The 27240-nt window shown below is 40.9% G+C and overlaps 1 pseudogene; it reads left to right on the top strand.

Annotated features, from left to right (window-relative positions):
- Positions 1-27240, top strand: part of LOC122435541 — a 52571-nt pseudogene that overhangs the window by 7136 nt on the left and 18195 nt on the right.

Genomic DNA, 27240 nt, shown 5'->3' with positions numbered 1-27240 from the left:
CCCAATGTTCATCGCAGCACTGTTTATAATAGCCAGGACATGGAAGCAGCCTACATGCCCATCAGCAGACGAATGGATAAGGAAGCTGTGGTACATATACACCATGGAATATTACTCAGCCATTAAAAACAATTCATTTGAATCAGTTCTAATGAGATGGATGAAACTGGAGCCCATTATACAGAGTGAAGTAAGCCAGAAAGATAAAGACCATTACAGTATACTAACGCATATATATGGAATTTAAAAAGATGGTAACGCTAACCCTATATGCAAAACAGAAAAAGAAACACAGATGTACAGAACAGACTTTTGGACTCTGTGGGAGAAGGCGAGGGTGGGATGTTCTGAGAGAATAGCATTGAAACAAGTATACTATCTATGGTGAAACAGATCGCCAGCCCAGATTGGATGCATGAGACAAGTGCTCAGGGCTGGTGCACTTGGAAGACCCAGAGTGATGGGATGGAGTAGCAGATGGGAGGAGAGATCGGGATGGTGAACACATGTAAATCCATGTCTGATTCATGTCAATGTATTGCAAAACCCACTACAATATTGTAAAGTAACTGACCTCCAACTAATAAAACTAATTGAGGAAAAAAGCATCAATTTCTCAGCGCTCAGCTTTCTTCACATTCCAACTCTCACATCCATACATGACCACTGGAAAAACCATAGCCTTGACTATGTGGACCTTTGTTGGCAAAGTAATGTCTCCAAATAGAAAAAGAGTAAGTCAAGGCTGTATATTGACACCTTGCTTATTTAACTTATATGCAGAGTACATCATGAGAAATGCTGGGCTGGAAGAAGCACAAGCTGGAATCAAGATTGCTGGGAGAAATATCATAACCTCACATATGCAGATGACACCACCCTTATGGCAGAAACTGAAGAGGAACTGAAAAGCCTCTTGATGAAAGTGAAAGAGGAGAGTGAAAAAGTTGACATCAAGCTCAACATTCAGAAAACTAAGATCATGGCCTCTGGTCCCATCACTTCATGGGAAATAGATGGGGAAACAGTGGAAACAGTGGAAGACTTTATTTTGGGGGGCTCCAAAATCACTGCAGATGGTGATTGCAGCCATGAAATTAAAAGACACTTACTTCTTGGAAGGAAAGTTATGACCAACCTAGATAGCATATTAAAAAAGCAGAGACATTACTTTGCCATACCCTTCTAGTGCACTATAATTCCTCCTGCCCTAGCTGCCAACTCCCCTGAGTACCTGGTGCTGACAGAACACCTATGACTCAAGCAGCTGCACCACCACCACACCTGGACCTCACAGGGGCAAACCCAAATCCTCCAGGGCAGCCTCAGGAGCAATTCCCAGTGGATGACCCACATGCAGAGGTGGAAATAAAACCACAATCGAAACCCAGGGGCAGTGTGGCTAAGGAAGAAGACTGAAAACCTTCCCATCAACTGTACAAGCTGTAGATTAAATCCACATGATCAACCAGGCAGACCCTGTGTCTATGAAATATATAAAAGGACATTGAGAGCTCCCACAAAAGAAAACGCACTAGTTTTAATAGCTGTGGACATTGGAGACAAGAACACACAGGAGTAGGGCCAGACTAGAATCTGAGCTGCCCCCACAGCAGGTTCAGAGATCAGCACAATGTGGGAGGGCATCCTAGGGAGGTGAGGTGGACTGTGACTCCCAGCAAGGGAAAGGACTCTGACAACAGTGACTCAATAAAAGCATTTATTATTCTTATGTTTTGACTTGTTCTAATATATCCTTTTGGATTTTTTTCTTCTTTTTTTTTGTTTTCCTTCCCCCCACTCCACCCATTGTAGTTGTCAGTTTTTTTGGCATTATGAAACCTAATTAAGCCTTTGAGCTTTTTCCCCCCTCAATCACAGTTTAATTGCTGTTATAAACCTCTGCCTCTATGTTGGACTTTTGGAGTTCTGTGGAGTTTTCCATTTCTTCTTTCTTTTCTCTTTTTTAAATTTTTAAACCAATTATTATTTTTGCTGCATTTATTCCCTTGTTTGCTTTTCCTACTGTTCTTTTCCCCTTGCAGTTAATCTTTAATATATATAAATGTCTTTATCTATTTCCATTTAACTTTGCATATCTATTCTTCCTTTCTTTTCTTTCATTCCTTTCCTCACAACATATTTGTTAGTTTTCTTTTCATTGCTTTATTCCCCACTTGGCACCTTGCTTTACTTTTGTTTTCCAGTTTGTGCTTTAGTTAGTTCTGTTCTTAACCAGTAAATATGATATTTGATTTCCTTTGTTCGCTGAGTCAATCTACTGTACTTTATTTTAGTTGGACTGTTTTGACTTTGCTTATGGATGTGTATGTACATGTGTATATTCTATTATTTCCATTATTATTTGCCTGATTTTACAACTACCATTTGTCTGGGGTTCATCTTTGGTTCTCATTTTTGGGTATTTGTTTTAATCTCACCTAATGCCATAACAAACTACTTGTGGAATCTTCGTTCCTGACCAGAGATCAAGCCTTTGGAGTGGGAGCACTGACTACAAGACCCTAGACTACCAGAGAACTAACCCTAGGGAGTATCAAATAGTGAGAATTCACTCAAAGGAAACCACTTGAATACAAGACCCAGCATTACCCAACCACCAGTAGCACCCTGTGCAGGATGCCTCATCTAAACAGCAAACAAAATAAAAATACAAACCCAATCACCAGCAGACAGGATTACCACCTCACTCAGCCTTGCCCATCAGAGGAAAAGCAAGCAAAGAAACAACAACAACAACAACAAAACTCAGCACAAATCTCACCCTATACAAAGCTTATATAAACCACTGGGCCAACCTTAGGAGGGCAGAAACCAAAAGAAAGAAGCAATTCAAACTTGAAGCCTGGGAAAAGGGACCTCAAACACAATAATTATGTAATGAAAAGGCAGAGAAATATTACAGAAATGAAGGAACAAATTAGAAGTGCAGAAGTCCAAATAAATGAAGAGGAAATAGGAAAACTACCTGAAAAATAATTCAGAATCAAGATGGTAAAGATAATCACAAACCTTGAAAACAAAATGGAGAAAATTCAAGGATAAATTAACTATAACCTAGAAGAATTAAAGAATAAACATACAAACAACACAATTACTGAAATTAAAAATACTCTGGAAAGAATCAATAGCAGAATATCTGAAGCAGAAGAACAAATCAGTGAGCTGGAAGACAAAATGGTGGAAATAACTTCTGAAGAGCAGAATAATGCAAAAAGAAAGAAAATAACTGAGGATAGTCTCAGAGACCTCTGGGACCATATCAAATGCACCAACATTCAAATTATAGAGGTCCCAGAAGAAGAAAAGAGAAAGGGTATGAGAAAATTTTTGAAGAGATTATTGTTCAAAATTTCCCCAACATGGAAAAGGAAATAATCAAGTCCAAGAAGCACAAAGAGTCCCATATAGGATGAACCCAAGGAGAAACAGGCCAAGACATGTACTGATAAAACTAACAAAGACTAAACACAAAGAAAGAATATTAAAAGCAGCAAGGGAAAAGCAACAAGTAACATACAAGGGAAACCCCATACTTTTAACAGCTGATCTTTCAGCAGAAACTCTGCAGGCTTGAAGGGAATTGCAGGATATATTTAAAGTACTGAAAGGGAAAAATGTACAACCAAGATTACTCTACCCAGCAAGGATCTCATTCAAAATTGATGCATAAATCAAATGCTTTTCAGACAAGCAAAGTTAAGAGAATTCAGTGCGACCAAACCAGCTTTACAAGAAATGTTAAAGGGACTTATATAGTCAAGAAATACAGACAAGTAAAAAGATCTACAAAAATGAACCCCAAACAATTAAGAAAATGGAAATAGGAAATATATATCAATAATTACTTTATTTTTATTTATTTTTTCATTTATTTTTATTAGTTGGAGGCTAATTACTTTACAATATTGTAGTGGTTTTTGTCATACATTGACATGAATCAGCCATGGATTTACATGTATTCCCCATCCCCATTCCCCCTCCCACCTCCCTCTCTACCCGATCCTTCTGGGTCTTCCCAGTGCACCAGGCCCGAGCACTTGTCTCATGCATCCAACCTGGGCTGGTGGTCTGTTTCACTATAGATAATATACATGTTTCAATGCTGTTCTCTCGAAACATCCCACCCTCGCCTTCTCCCACAGAGTCCAAAAGTCTGTTCTGTACATCTGTGTCTCTTTTTCTGTTTTGCATATAGGGTTATCATTACTATCTTTCTAAATTCCATATATATGTGTTAGTATGCTATAGTAACATTAGTATGCTATAATATGCTATAACTAATGTTAGTGTGCTATACTAACATCTGGCTTACTTCACTCTGTATAATGGGCTCCAGTTTCATCCATGGGCAAAACACTCTCTGACATAAATCAGAGCAGGATCCTCTATGACCCACCTCCCAGAATATTGGAAATAAAAGCAAAAATAAACAAATGGGACCTAATGAAACTTAAAAGCTTTTGCACAACAAAGGAAACTATAAGCAAGGTGAAAAGACAGCCCTCAGATTGGGAGAAAATAATAGCAAATGAAGCAACAGGCAAAGGATTAATCTCAAAAATATACAAGCAATTCCTGCAGCTCAATTCCAGAAAAATAAATGACCCAATCACAAAATGGGCCAATAATTACTTTAAATGTAAATGGATTAACTGCTCCAACCAAAAGACACAGACTGGTTGAATGGATACAAAAACAGGACCCATATATATGTTGTCTACAAGAAACCCACTTCAGACCTCAAGACACATATGCACTGAAAGTGAGAGGATGGAAAAATATATTCTTTGCAAATGGGAAGCAAAAGAAAGCTGGAGTATCAATACTCACATCAGACAAAATTGACCTTAAAATAAAGAAGATTACAAGAGATAAGGAAGGATACTACGTAATGATCAAGGAATCAATCTAAGAAGACATAACAATTGTAAATATCTATGCACCCAACACAGGAGCACCTCAATATGAAAGACTAACAGTAACAAACATAAAGGGAGAAATTGACAGTAACACAATAATAGTAGGAGACTTTAACACCCCACTCACACCAATGGACAGATCATCAAAACAGAAAATTTATAAGGAAACACAAGTCGTAAATGATACACTGGATGAGACGGAACTCATTGGTATCTTCAGGACATTCCATCCAAATGCAGAAGAATACACCTTCTTCTCAAGGGCACATGGAAGATTCTCCAGGATAGACCACATCTTGGGTCACAAATCAAACCTCAGTAAATTTAAGAAAATTGAAATCATATCAAGCATCTTCTCTGACCACAATGCTAGGAGACTAGATATCAACTACAAGGAAAAAAAAAACTGTAAGAAACACAAACACATTAAACAACACGTCTATAAATAACCAACAGGTTACTAAAGAAATCAAAAGGGAAATAAAGAAATTCCTAGAAACAAATGACAATGAAAACACAACAACTCAAAACCTATGGGATGCAGCAAAAGCAGCTCTAAGAAGGAAGTTAATAGCAATACAATCCTACCCCAAGAAGCAAGAAAAAAATCAAATACACAACCTAACTTTACACCTAAGCAACTGGGAAAAGAGGAAAAAAATAAAAACCAAAATTAGTAGAACAGAACCCATAAAGATCAGAGCAGAAATAAATGAAAAAGAAGTGAAAGAAACAATAGTAAAGATTGATAAAATGAAAAGCTGGTTCTTTGAGAAGATTAACAAAATGGACAAACCTTTGGCCAGACTCATCAAGGTAAAAAAGAGAGAAGAATCAAATCAACAAAATTAGAAATGAAAAAGGAGAGGTTGCAACAGAGAATGCAGAAATACAAAGGATAATAAGAGACTGTTGTAAAGAACTAATGGCAATAAAATGGATAACCTGGAAGAAATGGACAGATTGAATTTTCCAAGTTCCAGCTTCCAAAAGGTACATCTTCCAAGACTGAATCAGGAAGAAATATAAATTATAAACAACCAAATTACAAGCAGTGAAATTGAAGCTGTGATCAAAATCTCCCAAAAAACAAAAGCCCAGGACCAGATGGCTTCATAGGAGAATTCTATCAAACATTCAGAACAGGACTAATGCCTATCTTAAAATGCTTTCAAAACATTGCAGAGGAAAGAAGGGTGCACTTCCAAACTCATTCTACGAGGCCACCATCATCCTGATATAAAAACCAGACAAAGACAACACAGAAAAAAAGAAAGCTACAGGCCAATATCACTGATAAACATAGACATCAACAAAATTTTAGGAAATACAATTCAGCAACATATCAAAAAGCTTGTACACCATGATCAAGCTGTGTTTATTCCAGGGATGCAAGGATTCGTCAATATATGCAAAGTCAATCAATGTGATACACCATATTAAGAAATTGAAAGGTAAAAACCATATGATGATCTCAATAGATGTAGAAAAATCCTTTGACAAAATTCAACACCGATTTATGATTAAAACTCCTGAAAAAATGGGCATAGGAGGTGGTCCTAAGATGGCGGAGGAATAGGATGGGGATACCACTTTCTCCCCCACAAATTCATTGAAAGAACATGTGAACGCTGAGCAAATTCCACAAAACAACTTCTGAATGCTGGCAGAGGACATCAGGCATCCAGAAAGGAAGCCCATTGTCTTCAAAAGGAGGTCGTCTTTATCTCCTCCCTCACCCTTCTCTTCTATACCCAACTCTGTGAATCTCTTTGTGGGTTCTGGGCTGTGGAGAACACTTAGGGAACTGATTACTGGCTGGATCTGTCTCTCTCCTTTTGATTCTCCCTTTTCTCCTCCTGGTCACCTCTGTCTCCTTCCTCCCTCTTCTCTTCTCTGTGTAACTCCGTGAAACTCTCTTAGGGGTCCAGACTGTGGAGAGCACATAGGGAGTTGATTACTGGCTAGTTTGCTCTCTCCCCTTTTGATTCCCCCTCTTATCCTGGTCACCTTTATCTCGCTGCTCCCTCTTCTCTTCTCCATGTAACTCTGTGAACCTCTCCGGGTGTCCCTCACTGTGGAGAAGCTTTCCATCACTAACCTAGATGTTTTATCATTGGTGCTGTATAGATGGAGAAGTCTTGAGGCTATTGTAAGAATAAGACTGAAAACCAGAGGCAGGAGGCTTAAGTCCAAAACCTGAGAACACCAGAGAACTCCTGACTCCAGGGAACATTAATCGATAAGAGCTCATCAAAAGCCTCCATACCTACACTGAAACTAAGCCCCACCCAAAAGCCAACAAGTTCCAGAGCAAGACATACCAGGCAAATTCTCCAGCAACACAGGAACATAGCCCTGCCCTTCAATGTACAGGCTGCCCAAAGTCACACCAAACCCACTGACATCTCAAAACTCACTACTGGACACTCCATTGCACTGCAGAGAGAAGAAATCCAGCTTCACCCACCAGAACACCGACACAAGCTTCCCTAACCAGGAAACCTTGACAAGCCACCCGTCCAACCCCATCCACAGTGAGGAACCTCTACAACAAAGAGAAATCACAAACTGCCAGAATATGGAAAGGCCACCCCCAAAGACAACAATATAAACAAGATGAAAAGGCAGAGAAATATTCAGCAGGTAAAGCAAAAAGACAAATGCTCACCAAACCAAACAAAAGAGGAAGAGATAGGGAATCCACCTGATAAGGAATTCCAAATAATGATAGTGAAAATGTCAAAAATCTTGAAAGCAAAATGGAGTTACAGTTAAATAGCCTGGAGACAAGGATTGAGAAGATGCAGGAAATGTTTAACAAGCACCTAAAAGAAGTAAAAAAGAGTCAATATATAATGAATAATGCAATAAATGAGATCAAAAACACTCTGGAGGGAACCAAGAGTAGAATAGTGGAGGCAGAAGATTGGATAACTGAGGTAGAAGATAGAGCGGGAGAAATAAATGAAACAGAGATGAAAAGAGAAACCAGAATTAAGAAAAAATGAGGACAACCTCAGAGACTTCTGGGACAATGTTAAATGCCCCAACGTTCAAATTATAGGAGTCCCAGAAGAAAACAGAAAGACCATGAGAAAATACTTGAGAAGATAATAGTCAAAAACTTCCCTAAAATGGGGAAGGAAATAGTCACCCAAGCCCAAGAAAACCAGAAGTCCCAAACAGGATAAACCCAAGGTGAAACACCCCAAAACACATATTAAACAAATTAACAAAGATCAAACATGAAGAACAAATATTAATGTCTTAAAACTCAGAATGGCACCAGGCCCCCCCATCCATAAGATGTATTTTGGGATACTCTTGGCACCAGACGATTCATCCCGGGCCATAAAACGATTGACTTGAATCTAGTAGAAGGGCAGATTACCATAAAAATAGTTTCGTTTACATAGATTAGGAGAACAATGTCTGAGTATAACATAATGGTTTGTCAAGTAGATTCTGAGACATTAGGCGGAACCGACTTGAAGACAATCTGGGGTGAATGCATAGTACATTAACATAGCTTAATACAAACATTTCCATAAAAAACATGCAATGGTTAACTCAAGGTTTGAGAATAGTTAACTTCAGGTGAAACCAGGTGTCATTATGGCAACACAGTATTTTAAGAGAAACCTCTTTCTAAATTTGTATAGAGGAGGAAAAAAATATTGCTAGTTTGTTTCCTCCTGTTGCTTGAGAGAGAGAAAAATGTCTGAAACTTGCAGCCTATTTCCTCCGTTTGGAGACCCCTGGCCTTCCTGCCTGTTACCCTCGTATTCCCCCCTTTCCTTTTGGGAGAATTATGTTGCCTAGGGAAACGAGGCATCATTCTCGTTCCACAACTGCTTCCGAGCTGACAAGGGGCGTTGTCTCTAAATTGGTGAGGCAACATATTCTCTTAACCCTCATACTGAGGATTTCTGATCCAGGGGCCCCAAGTAGTAGTTGGAAGAAGCTACAGCAGTAGCAGGAGTTTGAGCAACCATTTGTATCTTAAACGTTTTCATGCGACGAGAAACAAACCCAGTTACACAGTTACAGATGCAGGAAGCAAACAGCAAAAACAAAACAATCAGACTTATTGTAATTAAGATAGTTTTCCACCATGGGGAACTAGTTAATGTCTCTCAAAGTGAGGCAATTGAGGTTTCAGCAGTATCCAAAGCCCCAGTCATCTTGTTCATGTGTTTAGTAAAATGAGTAATATTAGTGCTCATATCAGGTATATATGTACAGCACTGGGTATGAATAGTGGCACAAGTTCCTCCTTGCACAGCTGTCAGAATATCTAAAGCCAATCTGTTTTGTTAAACCACCTTTCTAATTTGTGCTTGTTCAGCATTAAGAGCTGAAATAGCTTTTTGAGACTCTTGTAATGCCTGTTGAGTAAAATTAGTCAAAGCATCCACTCGTAGCATAACATCTGTAGTTCCCAAAGAGGGGACACAAACTGCAGCCAAATAATCATACCAGTGAATTATAGACCTTGCCCACCGAGTTTTAAGGTGGGGTAAATTAGCAGGCTTTTCTGGAAGCTCTGAATAGATAAAGCCATGAGTAAAGGCTAGACCCAGGGTGCATCTCCCTATCCAACCAGGGGGAAGCCATGCCCATAGGTAAGAGCCACATATCCAACAAGTCCCATTTGGAGCAAACCAGCGTGACTGAGATATCCAGTCCCAATAAGTGCCTGGCCAGACAAAGGGAGGACCAGAAATGGGGTTGGAAAACACGGGAATGATTACGCTGCATATTTCCTGAAGCAAAAATCCCAATTGTTTCCAATCATTGTAATTAAGTTGTTGGCTAACTTTTGAGGATGGCTCTATTTGTTCCCAGCATATAGGGGCAGTAGATATTAGACGTCCTTTTTCAGGAGTTAGCCATATAACCTCATCCCATATTTGATAAACGTCAGGTAAACAACCATTAGATCTAGACCTATTTGCCTTATGTGTAGCGAAATAGTCATTAAACCGAGACAATGTATAATCAAAATTAAAAGTCATGCTATGTCCATAGTTAAAGTTCAAAGTGTTGCACAAGTTCATTTTAGGGTTGTTAAATGTCATCAGATGAAGAAGAGGCATCACATATGATTGTTGTCGAAGGTATTCGCAGACTTGGAGAAAGTCTTTTCCTTCAAGTGGAGATGTCCACCATGGGAAGCCTTCCACTGATGAAGAGGGGAGCACTCCGCAGACTCAGCAGTTAGACCGATTGTGGAATGCAGCGTAGAAGTGAGCCCAGGACAGGAAGGCATTGTCTTGAGGATCAAACGGCAGACTCAGGATTTTTGGAGTCAGCAGAAATAGGCTCACCTAGATTATCAGACTCATCTGAAAAGTACAAAGTCAGAGCACAGAAAGTAAAGACATAAAATTAAGTCACTTAGTTCTGGTCAGGGTGCCACCTCCTAACTGAGTGTGATGTACCCACGAATCAATTCCTGGCAGTTTTACAGCTGTGGGAGAAGAAAGAATAACCTGGTAAGGCCATTCCCCAGAGGTTCTCCTGTTGTTGTTTAAACTTTCTTTCTTTCCATAGTGCAGCATGAGCATGTAAAAGTCAAACAAGCATACTTAGAACCCTTGTAGATATTTACTCGCTGTCCTTTGCTTAACTCTAGAGCTTGGGTCAGAGCCACAAGGTCCACTAACTGAGCACTTGCTCCCTGGAGGAGAGATTTTGCTTCTAAAACCTGTTCAGCAGTCATCATGGCATAACATGCTTTATGCTTTCCATCCCACAAAAGAACTGCCATCTGTAAATATTTCCATATCAGGATTGTCTAATGGGGTATCCGTTAGATCCTCCCGAGCTGCATAGTTTAAAGTTAGGAATTGTGAACAATCGTGATCAGGTGTTTCATTTTCCTTCTCAGGAAGGAAAGTGGTCGGATTTAAATTTCCACAAACTTTAAGCTTAGTTACTGGTTCTTCTAACAATGACTGATATTTAAGAAGCCTACTGCTGTCATCCAAATATTAACCTTAGAATTTAAGATTCCACTCACATCATGAGAGGTCAGTACAGTAATGTTTCGTCCATTAATTATTTTGTAAAGCTTCAGGTGCTAATAAAGCCGCTGCCCAAATTACTCTTAGGCAGTGGGGCCACCCACGTGAAATTACATCTAATTCTCTGCTTAGATAAGCAGTAGGTTACTGGTGAGGCCCTCCGGGTTGTGTCAAAACTCCCAAGCCCATACCTTTTCTTTTAGTGACAAACAAATTAAATTCTGACCCTGTGGGCAAGCTCAAAGCGGGAGCTTGCAGGAGAGCAGTCTGAAGAACCGTAAAAGCCTTTTGAGTATCTGGAGACCAAACCAGTTTGTCAGTTTGGGCCTGCTGAGTTTCAGCTATATGTTTATATAAAGGCCGGGCAAGTTCCCCATAACCTGGAATCCAAATAGGCCAGTAGCCTGTAATTCCCAAAAATCCTCTCAATTGTCTTAAAGTCATAGGTAGGGGATGGTTTAGTATAGGTTTAATTCTCTCCAGGCCTATGGACCTAATCCCTTCTGATATGATTAGGCCCAGATATCTAACAGATTGTTGACAAAGCTGAGCCTTTTCTCTTGATGCCTTGTAACCACAGTCTGCCAGAAAGTTTAAGAAATCTTCTGAGACTTGTGAACAAGCTTCCTCTGTCTCACCACAGAGCAAAATATCATCTACATATTGTAACACCACCGCTTCAGAGCTATTGAAGTTTTGGAGACTCCGTGACAAACTGTCCAAATAAGTGAGGACTGTCATGAAATTCCTGGGGCAAAACTGTCCAGGTTAACTGAGAAGCTGGCTGCATAGGGTCTTCAAAGGCAAATAGAAGTTGACTTTCCTCTGCCAAAGGCACTGAATAGAAGACATCTTTCAAATCAATTACTGAGAAATATTTGGCTGCTTCAGGAATTTCAGACAATAGAGTATGAGGATTAGGCACCGTGGGGTGTAAAGGAACTACAGCCTCATTTATTATTCATAAATCTTGAACTAGTCTCCATTTACCATTTGATTTCTTTATACCCACAATAGGAGTGTTGCATGGACTGTTACAGGGAACTAACAGTCCCTGCTCCTTTAAATTTTTGATGATGGGTTTTAACCCTTCCTTAACCTCAGGTTTCAGTGGATACTGCTTCTTATGTGGAAATAAGTGTGGGTCTTTGAGCTTGACAACTACAGGAATAGCATTTTGTGCTCGACCCACAGATTTTCCATCAGCCCATGCTCTAGGATTTACATTTTTTTCAACTAAAGGGAGAGAAAGGGAGGGCTCCATATTCATGAAAACAGAGGCATGGACCTTGCTCAGTATATCCTCCCCAAAAGGGGAGAGGGAGATTCTGGCACGATCAGAAACTCATGTGAAAATAGCACAGAATCCCAGTTACAAAATAAAGAATAACTGAAACAATACCTTTTGGCTCATCCAGACAGTCTCATTACGGAAGCAGATTGGGAAGAAAGTGGGCCAGGGGCTTCAGTAAGCATAGAGTAAGTTGCCCCAGTATCTAAAAGGAAGTCAACGGATTGGCCTTCCACAGTTATTAATACCTGGGGTTCCTTAGGTGTAATTAGGACGGGAGCTTTTGTGGGGACCCCCAGCACATTCAGTCCTGATTGTCTTAAGAGTCTGAGCCCTGAGACCTACACCTCTGGGGGCAGTCTCTCTTCCAGTATGATCCTTTGCAGACTGGGCATGGAGCCGGGGGTGACTTAGATGCCTGAGGGCAATCCCGTTTGAGGTGCCCCTCCTTTCCACAGTTATAGCAAGCCCACCCCTTTTCCCCTGGGTCCCTCTGGGCATTTTTCTCAGGCTGTTTAAGAACAGTTTTCATAGCCATTGCGAAGACTTCCACCCGTTCCTTTGTCTTTCTCTGCCTTTCTTTTCCTCATATTCCCTACCATAATAGACTGTCTGAGCCAGTTGTAACAGATTATCTAAAGACTGATTTGGTCCATACGCCCATTTTGATAGCTTACGGCAAATATCTGGAGCCGACTGTGTGAGAAATCTATCCTTTAAGATCACGTTTCCCTTGTTTTCTACAGAGCCGGTCTAATTGTAAAACAGTATTATACTCAAGAGACCCTCCAACTGGCCACCATTCGCCGTCCTTCAGTGGGTACCACGGCCATGCAGTATCACATAGGAAGACCAGCTGTGTCTTCTTTAAGCCCTGGGGGTCAAATCCATCCCAAATTTTCAGGATACAGTTCAAAGGAGTGAGGCTGGATTTGTTAGCTCCCATCTGTAAGAGAGGAAAAAAAAGTGACCAGCGCCATCTTTCTACTGGAGGCGTCCCTCCCTGCTCTTGATGGGGGTGTAGACAGACTTTATACCAAAAGCTTTTCTCTCTTGGTCGGACTTACTCTGTCCCTTACTGACTCAGGCATCATACTCGTCCCTCCCGGTTCCACCACTGAGACAGGGTGGGGATGCACCAGGGGTAGACCTGATGGCATCCCTACCTGACGTCCAGCTCTTCACCATTAAAACCTTGCTTGCCTCTGATGCCACCCGGGGTGCAATCAGGATAACCTTCTGGAATGCCTCCCAAGATAAGACCGCTGGGGGAAACATTCATCACCTAGGTGCCTGTGCACAACCCTGAGTATATTCCTGACCACAATAAGACCAATACGAAGATGAAACCGAGATGTTCCTTGCAAGCATCACCACACCAGTATAAGAGCCTCCTCTGGTCCACTAAGAGCCAGCATTACCAGAGAAAAAAAACCCACCGTAGTTCCAATCTGAGTAACCTTTAACCTCAGAGATGTTCTTGGAGCTAGAGCTCCATCCAGCTTCTGAACTTTCGATTCCTAGCGAGGCTAGGCACTTCCTGACTACCAATCCAAGTTTGGGACTTAAGTCACAGTACACAGTAACAGCATAGATCACAAGTCCCTTGAAAGTCTATGATCTGATAGATTAGGTTAGTACTTCTAATTCCCAAGGAATTATTAAATGGTCAAAGAGACCAAAAAGTTTGACCGAGAAAGGAGAGTTCAGTCCACACGCTTTGCCCATTTCTGGTTGGTCCCAGAAGGAGACGTTGGGTGCCTCTTGGCATTGGCAGGTTGGTATAAACCCCCGGCAGGTTTCTGGCATAAGCCATATGAGATCACCATGGAACCGCAGAGCAGGGCACTTCACTTGCTTCTCGCAGGGCATTTCATTCATTCACACAAGCACACCATAGTGTTAGTAAAGTACAGTAGAAAACGTGTTTGCTAGGAGAACAAAGAACTAGAACTCCAAGCATCCTTACCTTGTCTGGAAGGATCCCGGATGAAGCCCCAAGAGGAAAGGTTGTTGAACAAAAAGATGCCGGGATTCTTGGCCTCCAGGGAAGAAGGATTTAATCTGGGGCCAGAGACGAGGCTTGATCGCTCAGAGCTTTTGTGTAATAAAGTTTTATTAAAGTATAGAGAAGATAGAGAACACTTCTGACATAGGCATCAGAAGGGGGCAGAAAGAGTACCCCACTGCTAGTCTTCAGCTGGATGTTATATAGTCACTGGCAGTCTGTTAATGAGAGAAAGGAATGTCTTAAAACTCAGAATGGCACCAGGCCCCCCATCCATAAGATGTATTTTGGGATACTCTTGGCACTACATGATTCATCCCGGGCCATAAAACGATTGACTTGAATCTTGTAGAGGGGCAGATTACCATACAAATAGTTTCGTTTACGTAGATTAGGGGAACAATATCTGAGTATAACATAATGGTTTGTCAAGTAGGTTCTGAGCCATTAGGTGGAACCGACTTGAAGACAGAGTCTGGGGTGAATGCATAGTACATTGACATAGTTTAAGACAAACATTTCCATAAAAAACATGCAATGGTTAACTCAAGGTTTGAGAATAGTTAACTTCAGGTGAAACCAGGTGTCACTATGGCAACACAGTTTTTTTTTTCATTTATTTTTATTAGTTGGAGGCTAATTACAATATTGAAGTGGGTTTTGTCATACATTGACATGAATCAGCCATGGATTTACATGTATTCCCCATCCCGATCCCCCCTCCCACCTCCCTCTCCACCCGATTGCTCTGGGTCTTCCCAGTACACCAGGCCCAAGCACTTGTCTCATGCATCCAACCTGGGCTGGTGATCTGTTTCACTATAGATAATATACACGTTTCGATGCTGTTCTCTCGAAACATCCCACCCTCGCCTTCTCCCACAGAGTCCAAAAGTCTGTTCTGTACATCTGTGTCTCTTTTTCTGTTTTGCATATAGGGTTATCATTACCATCTTTCTAAATTCCATATATATGTGTTAGTATGCTGTAATGTTCTTTATCTTTCTGGCTTACTTCACTCTGTATAATGGGCTCCAGTTTCATCCATCTCATTAGAACTGATTCAAATGAATTCTTTTTAATGGCTGAGTAATAGTCCATGGTGTATATGTACCACAGCTTCCTTATCCATTCATCTGCTGATGGGCATCTAGGTTGCTTCCATGTCCTGGCTATAATAAACAGTGCTGCGATGAACATTGGGGTGCATGTGTCTCTTTCAGATCTGGTTTCCTCTGTGGCAACACAGTATTTTAAGAGAAACCTCCTTTTAAAATTTATATAGAGAACGGAAAAAATATTGCTGCTTTGTTTCCTCCTGCCGCTTGAGAGAGAGAAAAATGTCTGACACATGCAGCCTATTTCCTCCGTTTGGAGACTCCTGGCCTTCCTGCCTGTTACCCTCTCCGTATCTCTAATTTTCTTGAAGAGATCTCTAGTCTTTCCCATTCTGTTGTTTTCCTCTATTTCTTTGCCCTGATCGCTGAGGAAGGCTTTCTTACCTCTCCTTGCTATTCTTTGGAACTCCGCATTCAAATGGGTATATCTTTCCTTTTCTCCTTTGCTTTTCACTTCCCGTCTTTTCACAGCTATTTGTAAGGTCTCCTCAGACAGCCATTTTGCTTTTTTTGCATTTCTTTTTCTTGGGGGTGGTCTTCATTCCTGTCTCCTGTACAATGTCACGAACCTGTATCCAGAGTTCATCAGGCACTCTGTCTGTCAGATCTAGTCCCTTAAATCTATTTCTCACTTCCACTGTATAGTCACAAGGGATTTGATTTAGGTCATACCTGAATGGTCTAGTGGTTTTCTACACTTTCTTCAATTTCAGTCTGAATTTGGCAATAAGGAGTTCATGATCCAAGCCACAGTCAGCTCCTGGTCTTGTTTTTGCTGACAGTAGAGAGCTTCTCCATCTTTGGCTGCAAAGAATATAATCAATCTGATCTCGATGTCGACCATCTGGTGATGTCCATGTGTGAAATATTATTCAGCCATAAAAAGGAATGCCTTTGAGTCCGTTCTAATGAGGTGGATGAACCTAGAACCTATTATACAGAGTGAAGTGAGTCAGAAAGAGAAAGATAACTATCATATTCTAATGCATATATATGGAATCTAGAAAAATGGTACTGAAGAGCTTTCTTACAGGGCAGCAATGGAGAAACAGACATAGAAAATGGACTTGCAGACTTGGGGAGACAGGAGGAGAGGGTGAGATGTATGGAAAGAGTAACATGGAAACTTACATTACCATATGTAAAATAGATAGCCAATGGGAATTTGCTGTATGGCTAAGACACTCAAACCAAGGCTCTGTATGAACCTAGAGGGGTGGAATGGGAAAGAGATGGGAGGGAAGTTCAAAAGAGAGGGGATATATGTATACCTAGGGCTGATTCAGGTTGAGATTTGACAGAAAACAACAAAACTCTGTAAAGCAATTATCCTTCAATAAAAAAAAATTAGTGAAAAAATAATGTGAAAAAGAAATTCCTATTTATTTAAAGTTATGATGACCAATGCACTGTTAATGAAGAAGCAGCAATATCATTGCATTATGGTAGCCTCATGTAATCAATATGATTGCTTCATGGTAGTTTAGCCTATACACTAATGAATGAACTTTTAGAAACCTTTTGTGGCATACAGTATTACAGTCATAGTCTTAATACATTTTTGGAAGAATTTTTACTTAAAAAAACACCTCTGATAACAGGCTCATATGCAGTTTCTCCATTTACAAGAGAGTTAGCGAATCATACTGTACAATAATGTAATTCTTTGATAGCAAACTTGTGAAACAGTAAGAAAACTAACACACTAATAATTTTATATTGAATATTGCTCATCTTATGCCTATTTGAGGATAGGCTATCCACTGCACTACATCTTGCCCACAATATTCTATATCATGCATACTTAGGAGATGAGAATGACACAAAAACATCTCCGTATGTTTCTTGTCATACAGGTATTAGATTTTCACACGAAGACACTCAGAACACATACACATCAGATGTGTTTGATAAGCATAAGGCATGATGATTCTTTGCTAAAGTGAGTGTAGATCATCATGAATGTTTTCATGCTTGTCTTTGTGTTGAGTAGGTTGGAGAGGTGGAGGAAAAGGAGGAGTTGGTCTCTCTGTCTCCAGGGCAGCAGAGGTGAAGGAAGTGGAAGGGAAGACAGAAGAAGCAGGCACACATGGTGTAACTTAATGGAAACACATCATGATCTCTGAGTTCTTTTGCTTATTCATTTTTTCAAAAATGTTTCTATACTGTACCAACCCTTCTTCCACCATTTGCTTTAGTTTCACTTCCTGTATCATAGAAGATTCCCTGTTATAAGAGAAGTCAAAAGTAGTCTAGAGGAGTCAGAACACTTCTGCCAGATTGTCTAATGTCAGTTTGTTTTCTGACTCTGCTTCTTCTACGTCTTCTTCCTCCTCATTGTCAGGCACTGGATGGGAAGCTCTCAGCTCCATCAAGTAGTCTTCTGTGAATTCCTCTGGCGTGGTGTCTATTAGCACTTGAATTTCCCCAGGATCTGTATCTTGAAAACTTTATCACCTGCCTTGTGTGTGCGTGTGTGTGTGTCTGTGTGTGTGTGTGTGGCATCCACAATCTCTTTCCTGATTTCCTTGATGGGCTCTGTCATAAATCCTGTGAAGTCATACACAACATCTGGAGACTTTGCTCCCACAGAAGTTTATTGTTTCGGGCTTGGTGATTTTCATGGCTTTTTCTAAAACAACAATGACATCTTCAATAGTGTTAACCTTACAGACTTTAACGATGTCCTCTCTATTTGAGTTCTCTTCCATAGTGTTGACAATCCTTTCCATAGAGGACTGTGTGTAATGAGCCTCAAAGGTCCTTATGACCACCTGATCTAGAGGCTGACCTAGAGATGTATTGTTTGGGGGCACTTGAATCACTTTATCACCTTCAGTGTTGAACAGCTGGAGTTCTGGGTGGTCAGGGGATATTGTCCAAGGTCAAAACAACTTTAAAAGGCAATCCCTTACCAGCCAAATATTTTCTGACCTCAGGGACAAAGCATCGATGGAACCAATCCAGGAAAAGAGTTCTGGTTCTTCAGGAGTTCTTGTTGTACAATCAAAAGACTGGCAGCTGGTGTTTATCTTTTCCCTCCAAGGCTTGCCTTGTGGCTCAGATGGCTAAGAATCTGTCTGCAATGCCTGAGACCCATGGTTGATCCCTGGGTTGGGAAGAACCCCTGGAGAAAGAAATGGCAACCCACTCCAGTATTCTTGCCTGATAAATCCCAAGGACAGAGGAACCTGGAGGGCTACAATCCATAGGGTCGCCAAGAGTCAGACGCAACTGAGCGACTAACACTCGGGGTTCAGGAGTTAGTATCTTTATAGATAAGGGCAGTCCAGACCATAAACTCGACTGCATTTGAAGAAAACAGTAGAGTTAGCTTATCCATCCGTGCCTTCAATTCTGGTGCTTTCTTCTCTTCCTTACTAATAAATGTCTTTTTTTCACATATTTCTGTCAGAATAGGGCTCGTTTAACTGTATTAAAAACCTGTTCAGGCAGCTATCCCTATCCCCAGTGATTTTCCTACAGGGTATCTGGAACTCATCTGCTGCCCCCTGGTGGGTACAAGCTGCTTCTCCTCTTATCTTGACATTTTAACGCTTCCCTGATAGTTCAGTTGGTAAAGAATCCACCTGCAGTGCAGGAGACCTTGGTTCAATTCCTGGGTCGAGAAGATCCGCTAGAGAAGGAATAGGCTACCCACTCCAGTATTCTTGGGCTTCCCTTGTGACTCAGCTGGTAAAGAATCCACCTGCAATACGGGAGACCTAGGTTCGATCCCTGAGTTGGGAAGATCCCCTGGTGAAGAGAAAGTCTACCCACTCCAATATTCTGGCCTGGAGAATTCCATGAACTATAAAGTCCATGGGGTAGCAAAGAGTCGGACACGACTGATCGTCCGTCAGTCAATCCTGACGTCCCTGCCTTCAATCCTGGTGCTTGCTTGTCTTCCTTACTAATAAATGTCTTTTTTCCACATATTTCCGGCAGAATAGGGCACTTTTGTCAGTATTCAAAACCTCTTCAGGCAGATACCCCTCTCCTCACTGATTTTTCTACATGGTAGCTGGAACTCATCTGCTGCCCCCTGGTGGGTACAAGCTGCTTCTCCTCTTATCTTGACATTTAAAAAGCCAAACAAACCTCTCTTGAAATTATCAGACCTTTCTTTGCTGACATTACATTCTCCAGCTTTAGATTCTTCGCCTTCCTTTTGCTTTGGATTGTTGTAGAAAGACTGCTTTTCCTTGAATCATACAGAGGCTTTTGGTATGCCTTTCTCAGAGAAATCCTGCATGACATTAGAGCTGCATTTTCAAAATTTGATACAGTGTTTCACAAAATGTGCAAGGTTTTCAGGCCTGTTGGTATAGCTGCAATGACAGCTCCACAAATTTCCTTTTTTTAAAAGCAATATTCATTATGATGGATTCATTTGTCTTGAAATGGTGGAAAACCACAGCTGCAGACCTCAGTTCAGTTCAGTTGCTCAGTCATCTCTGACTCTTTGCGACCCCATGAACCGCAGCACGCCAGCCCTCCCTGTCCATCAACCTATAGCAAATATCAAGCAGTTCAATTCTTTGTTGTAATGCTGTGGCTTTTCTCTGCTTCTTGGGAGCACTTCCAGCATCACTAGCAGTTTGGTTTGGTTCATGGTGTCATTCAAGGTTTACAATATTGCACTAAGCATGATGAAAAATACATGAAAACCATGGGAGATGGCTTATTACTTCAACACACAATTTTTTGGAAAAACAAATTGCTCACACAGAGATGATTAATATCACATGGTGTTTTAAGTGGATACCTGCATGTCTTGAGCTCATTGCAATTGCAAAAGGAGCTGGCTATGAAATGATTACAATAATAGGTATGGACTACAGTTAAATTTATGCAGTTATAATGTCCTACTGACTTTTTCCATTGCTTACATTTCTCTTGACTGTTAACAGAACTGTGTACTGTACACGTGTGCTTGAAGTTTTGATAAATTCTAACTTTTTATAATAGATTTGTGTATATTTTATGGTAGTAAATGCCTAAAAGAGAACGTTATCTACATGTATTTTATGAATTCAGGATGTACCTAACATTTTCTTAATTTTTTCGATATTTCTAGGTTACATGATTCATCTGCAAATTTTTCAAATAAATTGTTACAAATTCCAAGAATTTTTTCAGTAGATTTTTAGAAAAAAATATATGCATTATTGGACCCATACAGCTCAAAACCATGTTGCTCAGGGGTCAAGTGTACGTTGAATTAACTTAACAGGGCGACTTTAGATTCCTTTTCACTTATCCATACCTCAACCCTATCAGCTGAATCTGGGTGCTCTTTCATCCCTCCAGATCAGATAGAATGGTCTAGGTGCATGTATCCAACAGATCCTTAAAAGTCCAAGTCTCTCGCTTCTCCAAAGTTCTCCAGAATACTCAGAGGGGGGTGTATGGCCTTTGGTCACTCTTGGGAACAGGGAGCCCCCGTTCCACCCCAATAATTGCTTCAAAATGGCCAATTTCAGAATACAAGGGAAGGGAGGGACAACGTGTAGAGTGAGAGTGAGGCTCTATGCCAGAAGGCAGGTCTTTACCTTTATGTTTAGTTTTGAACAATGCAACAGCTGCTTGGGCCTCAACCGAAGGATCTCATGTTTTCAGTATGCCCAGAGCTCTGTATCGGGCAGCAAGGTCCTTGTGACAGATGCCACCTCTTTCAAATTTGAGGATGCCTTGATTCTGCAGCCATGGCCATATTGCTTTCTAGCTGTGCCCATTGGCTAGCTCAGGTATTACTAGTGCAGTTGTTCCTGTTGTTCAGTCACTAATTCGTATCCAACTCTTTGTGACCCCGTGGACTGCAGCACGCCAGGCTCCTCTGTCCTTCACTATCTCCCAGAGTTTGCTCAAATTCATGTTCATTGAGTCAGTGGTGCTATCTATTCATCTTATACTCTGCTGCCCCCTTCTCCTTTTTTCTTCAGTCTTTCCCAGCATCAGGGTCTTTTCCAATGAGTCAGCTCTTCACATCAGGTTGCCAAAGTATTGGAGCTTTAGGTTCAGCATCAGTCCTTCCAATGAGTATTTAGGGTTGATTTGTTTAAACATTGACTAGTTTGATTTCCTTGCAGTCCAAGGGACTCTCAATATAGTGTGTGATTCCTGAAGGGAAGACTAGAGCAGTAGCAACTTTTAAAGATACTCACTTTAATTCAGGGCATGTGCTACCCACTTTCTTTACAGTGGGTGAAGAAAAAGGTTTTCTTGACTTCTTAGGGTCCCTGGCTGAAGCGGAAATTTAAACTGACAGAGACAGATTAAGAGAAGAAAAACATACACATTAGTTTGTAAGTTTTACATGGTGTGGGAGCCTTGTTAAGGGAACGAAGACCCAAAGCAACACTTAGACCTGAGGAGTTCTATGCTGGGTTAGATGAAGACTGGATGGTTGTGGAGGAATATGATAAGTCAGAGAATATGACATAAGTTTAGTAACTGGGAGAGACTTAGCACAAACTGTGTCTTAGAGTCCCTTTATTTTCTGAGATAAGGATGCTCTTTTAGTCTGGGTGTAGCCAGGGAACCACTCACCTGGGGGTTCAATGACCTGCTTCAGGGAAGAAGGGCAGGGGGAAAGGTTGGAGTGACCTCACTGCTTCCGCTGTTTTCTCAGAGTCTTTCAGCTTAGAGTATTCTATACACCAAGGTGCCATGTTTGGGGGTAGCACATCCTGAAGCCCCTCTATACCTCTATATCTTAAGTTTTTGCTCACTTATAAGATAAAGGCTAGGGAAATTTTTCAGGGCAGTGGGGCTGACCTCAAGAATTTATCTAGAATTTTGGGGTCAATTTCTCTCCTGGCAGCAGGTCATCTTCATCAGCATTATGGATCCAGTATAGGGCAGTAGAGCCCGGATGCCAGTCATTGCCTCATCTGTGGTTTCCTACGGAAGTTTGTCTTGGTGAAATCTCCCCAAGAAGCTGAGCTATAGCAGGCAGGATCTACTGCAGAAACCTCTGAGTCCTTTGGCTGTGGTTTCTCCGTGGATCTGAGGTAAACATGGTAGACTGTAGATGGACTGAGCCGTAAGACATTTCAGCTTCTTTTGCAACAAGCGTCACATCCCCTCCTGCTCCTTTCTCAACCAACCAGCCAAAGCTGTCACCATGTGCCTGGCTTCTGCCCATACTGGTCATGAGTTTCTCTCCTTTTTCCCTGAGTATAGATGCTCACCTCTGAAACTATTGTCTGAAGAAGTGTTGCGAGCCACATCTGCCCTCCCCCAAATCTTAGTACAGACTCCCCTCATTTTACTTGTGCTTTGCTTTATTGTGCTTTACAGATATCACGAGTTTTTTCTTTTTTTCAATTGTTTTCCATTATAGTTTATTACAAGATATTGAATATAGTTCCCTGTGCTATATAGTAGGTGCATGTTGTTTGTCTATTTTATATATGATAAGCTTTTCTTTCGATTTTTATATTTATTTTAATTGGTTGATTGCTTTACAATATTGGTTTGATTTCTGTCATACATCAACATATATTAACCATAGGTATACATATGCCCCCTCCCTCTTAAGTCTCCCTCCCACCTCCCACCTATTCCCACCCCTTTAGGTTACTACAGAGCCCCAGTTTGAGTTCCCTGGGGCATAGAACAAATTCCCATTGGCTATCTATTGGCATGTGTTACTGTATATGCATCCATGCTACCCTCTCCATTTATCTCACCCTTTCCCTCTTCTCCCCCACCCATTTTTTTAATTTATTTATTTCAGTTGGAGGCTAATTACTTTACAATATTGTAATGGTTTTTGCCATACATTGACATGAATCAGCCATGAGTTTACATGTGTTCCCCATTCTGAACCTCCCTCTCACATTCCTCCCCGTCCCATCCCTCTGGGTCATCCCAGTGCACCAGCCCTGAGCACCTGTCTCATGCATCCAACCTGGAATGGCAATCTGTTTCACGTATGATAATGTACATGTTTCGATGCTATTCTCTCAGATCATCCCACCCTCGCCTTCTCCCACAGAGTCCAAAAGACTGTTCTGTACATCTGTGTCTCTTTTTCTGTCTCGCATATAAGGTTATCATTACCATCTTTCTAAATTCCGTATATATGCGTTAGTATTCTGTATTGGTGTTTTTCTTTCTGGCTTACTTCACTCTGTATAATAGGCTCCAGTTTCATCCACCTCAGAACTGATTCAAATGTATTCTTTTTAATGGTTGAGTAATATTCCATTGTGTACATGTACCACAACTTTCTTATCCATTCCTCTGTTGATGGACATCTAGGTTGCTTCCATGTCCTGGCTATTACAAACAGTGCTGCGATGAACATTGGAGTACACATGTCTTTTATATATGGTAATGTACATCTGTTAATTCTATACTCCCAATTAACACCTCCTACTTTGGTAACCATTAAGCTTGTTTTCTGTGTCTATGAGTCTGTTTCTGTACTGTGGGTTTGGTTTTTTTTTTTTAAAACAAATTGACAGTTCGTGTGCAACTGGACATTCAGCATGTCTGTTGGCACCATTTTTCCAATAGCATTTGCTCACTGCCTGTCTCTGCGACTCATTACAGTAATTTTTGCAATATTTCCAACTTTTTCATTATTATGATACTTGTTATAACGATTTATGCTCAGTGATCTTTGATGTGTCTACTAATCCATGACACTAGATTGGCAAACTTAGATGATAACTGTATGTGTTCCAACTGCCTTGCTTCCTGTCCTGCTCCCTCTCCTCAGGCCTCTCTTTCCCTGAGACATAATAATATTGAAAATTAGGCCAGTTGATAAACTTACAATTTATCTCTAAGTGTTAAAGTGAAAGGAAGAGTCTCTCACTTCAAATCAAAATCTAGAAATGATTACACTTAGTGAGGAAGGTGCATCAGAATTTGAGGCAGGCTGAAAGCTAGGCCTCTTATACCAGTTACTGAAGTTGTGAATGCAAAGGCAAAGTTCTTGTAGGAAATTAAAAGTGATGCTCCAGTGAACACATATGATAAGAAAGAGAAACAGCCTTACTGCTGATATGGAGAAGGTTTTCATGCTTTGGATAGAAGATCAAACCAGCCACAACATGCTCTTAAGCCAAAGCTTAATTCAGAGCAAGGCTGTAACTCTTCTGTTTTGTGAAGCCTGAGAGGGTTGAATGAGGCTGCAAAGGAAAAGTCTGAATCCAGCAGAGGTTGGATCATGAGGGTTAATGAAAGCTGTCTCCAGACCATAAAAGTGCAAGTTGAAGTAGCAAGTGCTAATGTAGAAGCTGCAGCAACTTATCCAGAAGATCTAGTTAAAATAACTAATAAAAGTGGCTACACCAAACAACAAATTTCCACTGTAGTGAAACAGCTTTATAGCAGAAGAAGATGTCATCTAGGACTTTCATAGTTAGAATTCAATGCCTGACTTGAAAGTTTCTAAGGACAAGCTGGCTCACTTTTAGGGGCTAATGCAGCTGGTAACTTTTTTTTTTTATTTTTTTTATTTTTTTATTAGTTGGAGGCTAATTACTTCACAACATTTCAGTGGGTTTTGTCATACATTGACTTGAATCAGCCATGGATTTACACGTATTCCCCATCCCGATCCCCCCTCCCACCTCCCTCTCCACCCGATTCCTCTGGGACTTCCCAGTGCACCAGGCCCAAGCACTTGTCTCATGCATCCCACCTGGGCTGGTGATCTGTTTCACCATAGATAGTATACATGCTGTTCTTTTGAAATATCCCACCCTCACATTCTCCCACAGAGTTCAAAAGTCTGTTCTGTATTTCTGTGTCTCTTTTTCTGTTTTGCATATAGGGTTGTTGTTACCATCTTTCTAAATTCCATATATATGTGTCAGTATGCTGTAATGTTCTTTATCTTTCTGGCTTACATCACTCTGTATAATGGGCTCCAGTTTCATCCATCTCATTAGAACTGATTCAAATGAATTCTTTTTAATGGCTGAGTAATAGTCCATGGTGTATATGTACCACAGCTTCCTTATCCATTCATCTGCTGATGGGCATCTAGGTTGCTTCCATGTCCTGGCTATTATAAACAGTGCTGTGATGAACATTGGGGTGCACGTGTCTCTTCCAGATCTAGTTTCCTCGGTGTGTAGGCCCAGGAGTGGGATTGCTGGGTCATATGGCAGTTCTATTTCCAGTTTTTAAAGGAATCTCCACACTGTTCTCCATAGTGGCTGTACTACTTTGCATTCCCATCAATAGTGTAAGAGGGTTCCCTTCTCTCCACACCTTTTCCAGCATTTACTGCTTGTAGACTGTTGGATAGCAGCCATCCTGACTGGCGTGTAATGGTACCTCATTGTGGTTTTGATTTGGATTTCTCTGATAATGAGTGATGTCGAGCATCTTATCATGTGTTTGTTAGCCATCTGTATCTCTTCTTTGGAGAAATGTCTGTTTAGTTCTTTGGCCCATTTTTTGATTGGGTCATTTATTTTTTTGGAATTGAGCTGCAGGAGTTGCTTGTATGTTTTTGAGATTAATCCTTTGTCTGTTGCTTCATTTGCTATTATTTTCTCCCATTCTGAGGGCTGTCTTTTCACCTTGCTTATAGTTTCCTATGTTGTGCAAAAGCTTTTAAGTCTCATTAGGTCCCATTTGTTTATATTTGCTTTTATTTCCGATATTCTGGGAGGTGGGTCATAGAGGATCCCGCTGTGATTTATGTTGGAGAGTGATTTGCCTATGTTCTCCTCTAGGAGTTTTATAGTTTCTGGTCTTACATTTAGATCATTAATCCATTTTGAGTTTATTTTTGTGTATGGTGTTAGAAAGTTTTCTAGTTTCATACTTTTACAAGTGGTTGGCCAGTTTTCGCAACACCACTTGTTAAAGAGGTTGACTTTTTCCATTGTATATCCTTGCCTCCGTTGTCAAGGATAAGGTGTCCATAGGTATGTGGATTTATCTCATTAACAGAGGAGCCTGGTAAGCTACAGTTCATGGGGTTACAAAGAGTCGGATAGGACTGAAGCGAATTAGCACACAGCACTGGCCAAAGAACCTAGCATGTCTCATACCTACCTGTTTAAGAAATGAATTCTAAGTATTTCCTAAAAGAACTAGAAGATTTAGAAAAGCTAATTTAATTTTAATTTCTGAATAATGATTTACTGATTGAATTTAACACATGATGAATAAGAGAAATGAATAGCTTTAAATATTTTTACCCTGCACAATGTTAGGTATAACTAGGTATTTAATAAGCATAGCATATCACAGCGAAAATCATTCAAGACAACTAACTTCCTAGTTCTCTTCCATCCAACCACGAGTGCTGACCATGTCACCTTGAATGGGATGGTATTGTAACAGGGGTCATCGAGGACGTCACTGGAGACTTCAGCAGGGAGGAGTGGCAACACTTGGACCCTGTACAGAGGTGCCTGGGCCAGGATGCGACACTGGAGACCTACAGCCAACTGTGTGCAATGGGTCAGTAAGCACAGCTGCCCTCTGCACTTTCCAGGGGCCTCAGGGAGGCTGCTTCCGTTCTCAGCTGCTGAATGCTCTGGGGCATCTGAAGTGTATAATGGTGTCATCTTTGATTTGCCTGAGATACTTCAGTCCTTTTATACTTCTTTGATTATTACTCTATTCCCAGGGAAATGGGATTACTTTCCTGAAGAGCAAATAGGAGCGTGGTTGAAAGGCCCTGAAACCCAGTTAACTGGACCCAATCCTGTATCATGTCCTGTTCACAGGTAACCAAGCTCCCAAACCAGAGGTCATCTTCAAGCTGGAGCAAGGAGACGGCCCATGGACACTGGAGGAGGAAACCCCACATCACGGCTGCTCAGATGTGTGACCTGAGTAGCTGGGGGACGTGGAGTAGATC

The sequence above is a fragment of the Cervus canadensis genome, chromosome X (genome assembly GCF_019320065.1).
Source record: "Cervus canadensis isolate Bull #8, Minnesota chromosome X, ASM1932006v1, whole genome shotgun sequence".
NCBI lineage: Eukaryota > Metazoa > Chordata > Mammalia > Artiodactyla > Cervidae > Cervus > Cervus canadensis.
The sequence above is the reverse complement of the archived record's forward strand: the minus strand, read 5'-3'. Positions and strand labels throughout refer to the sequence as shown.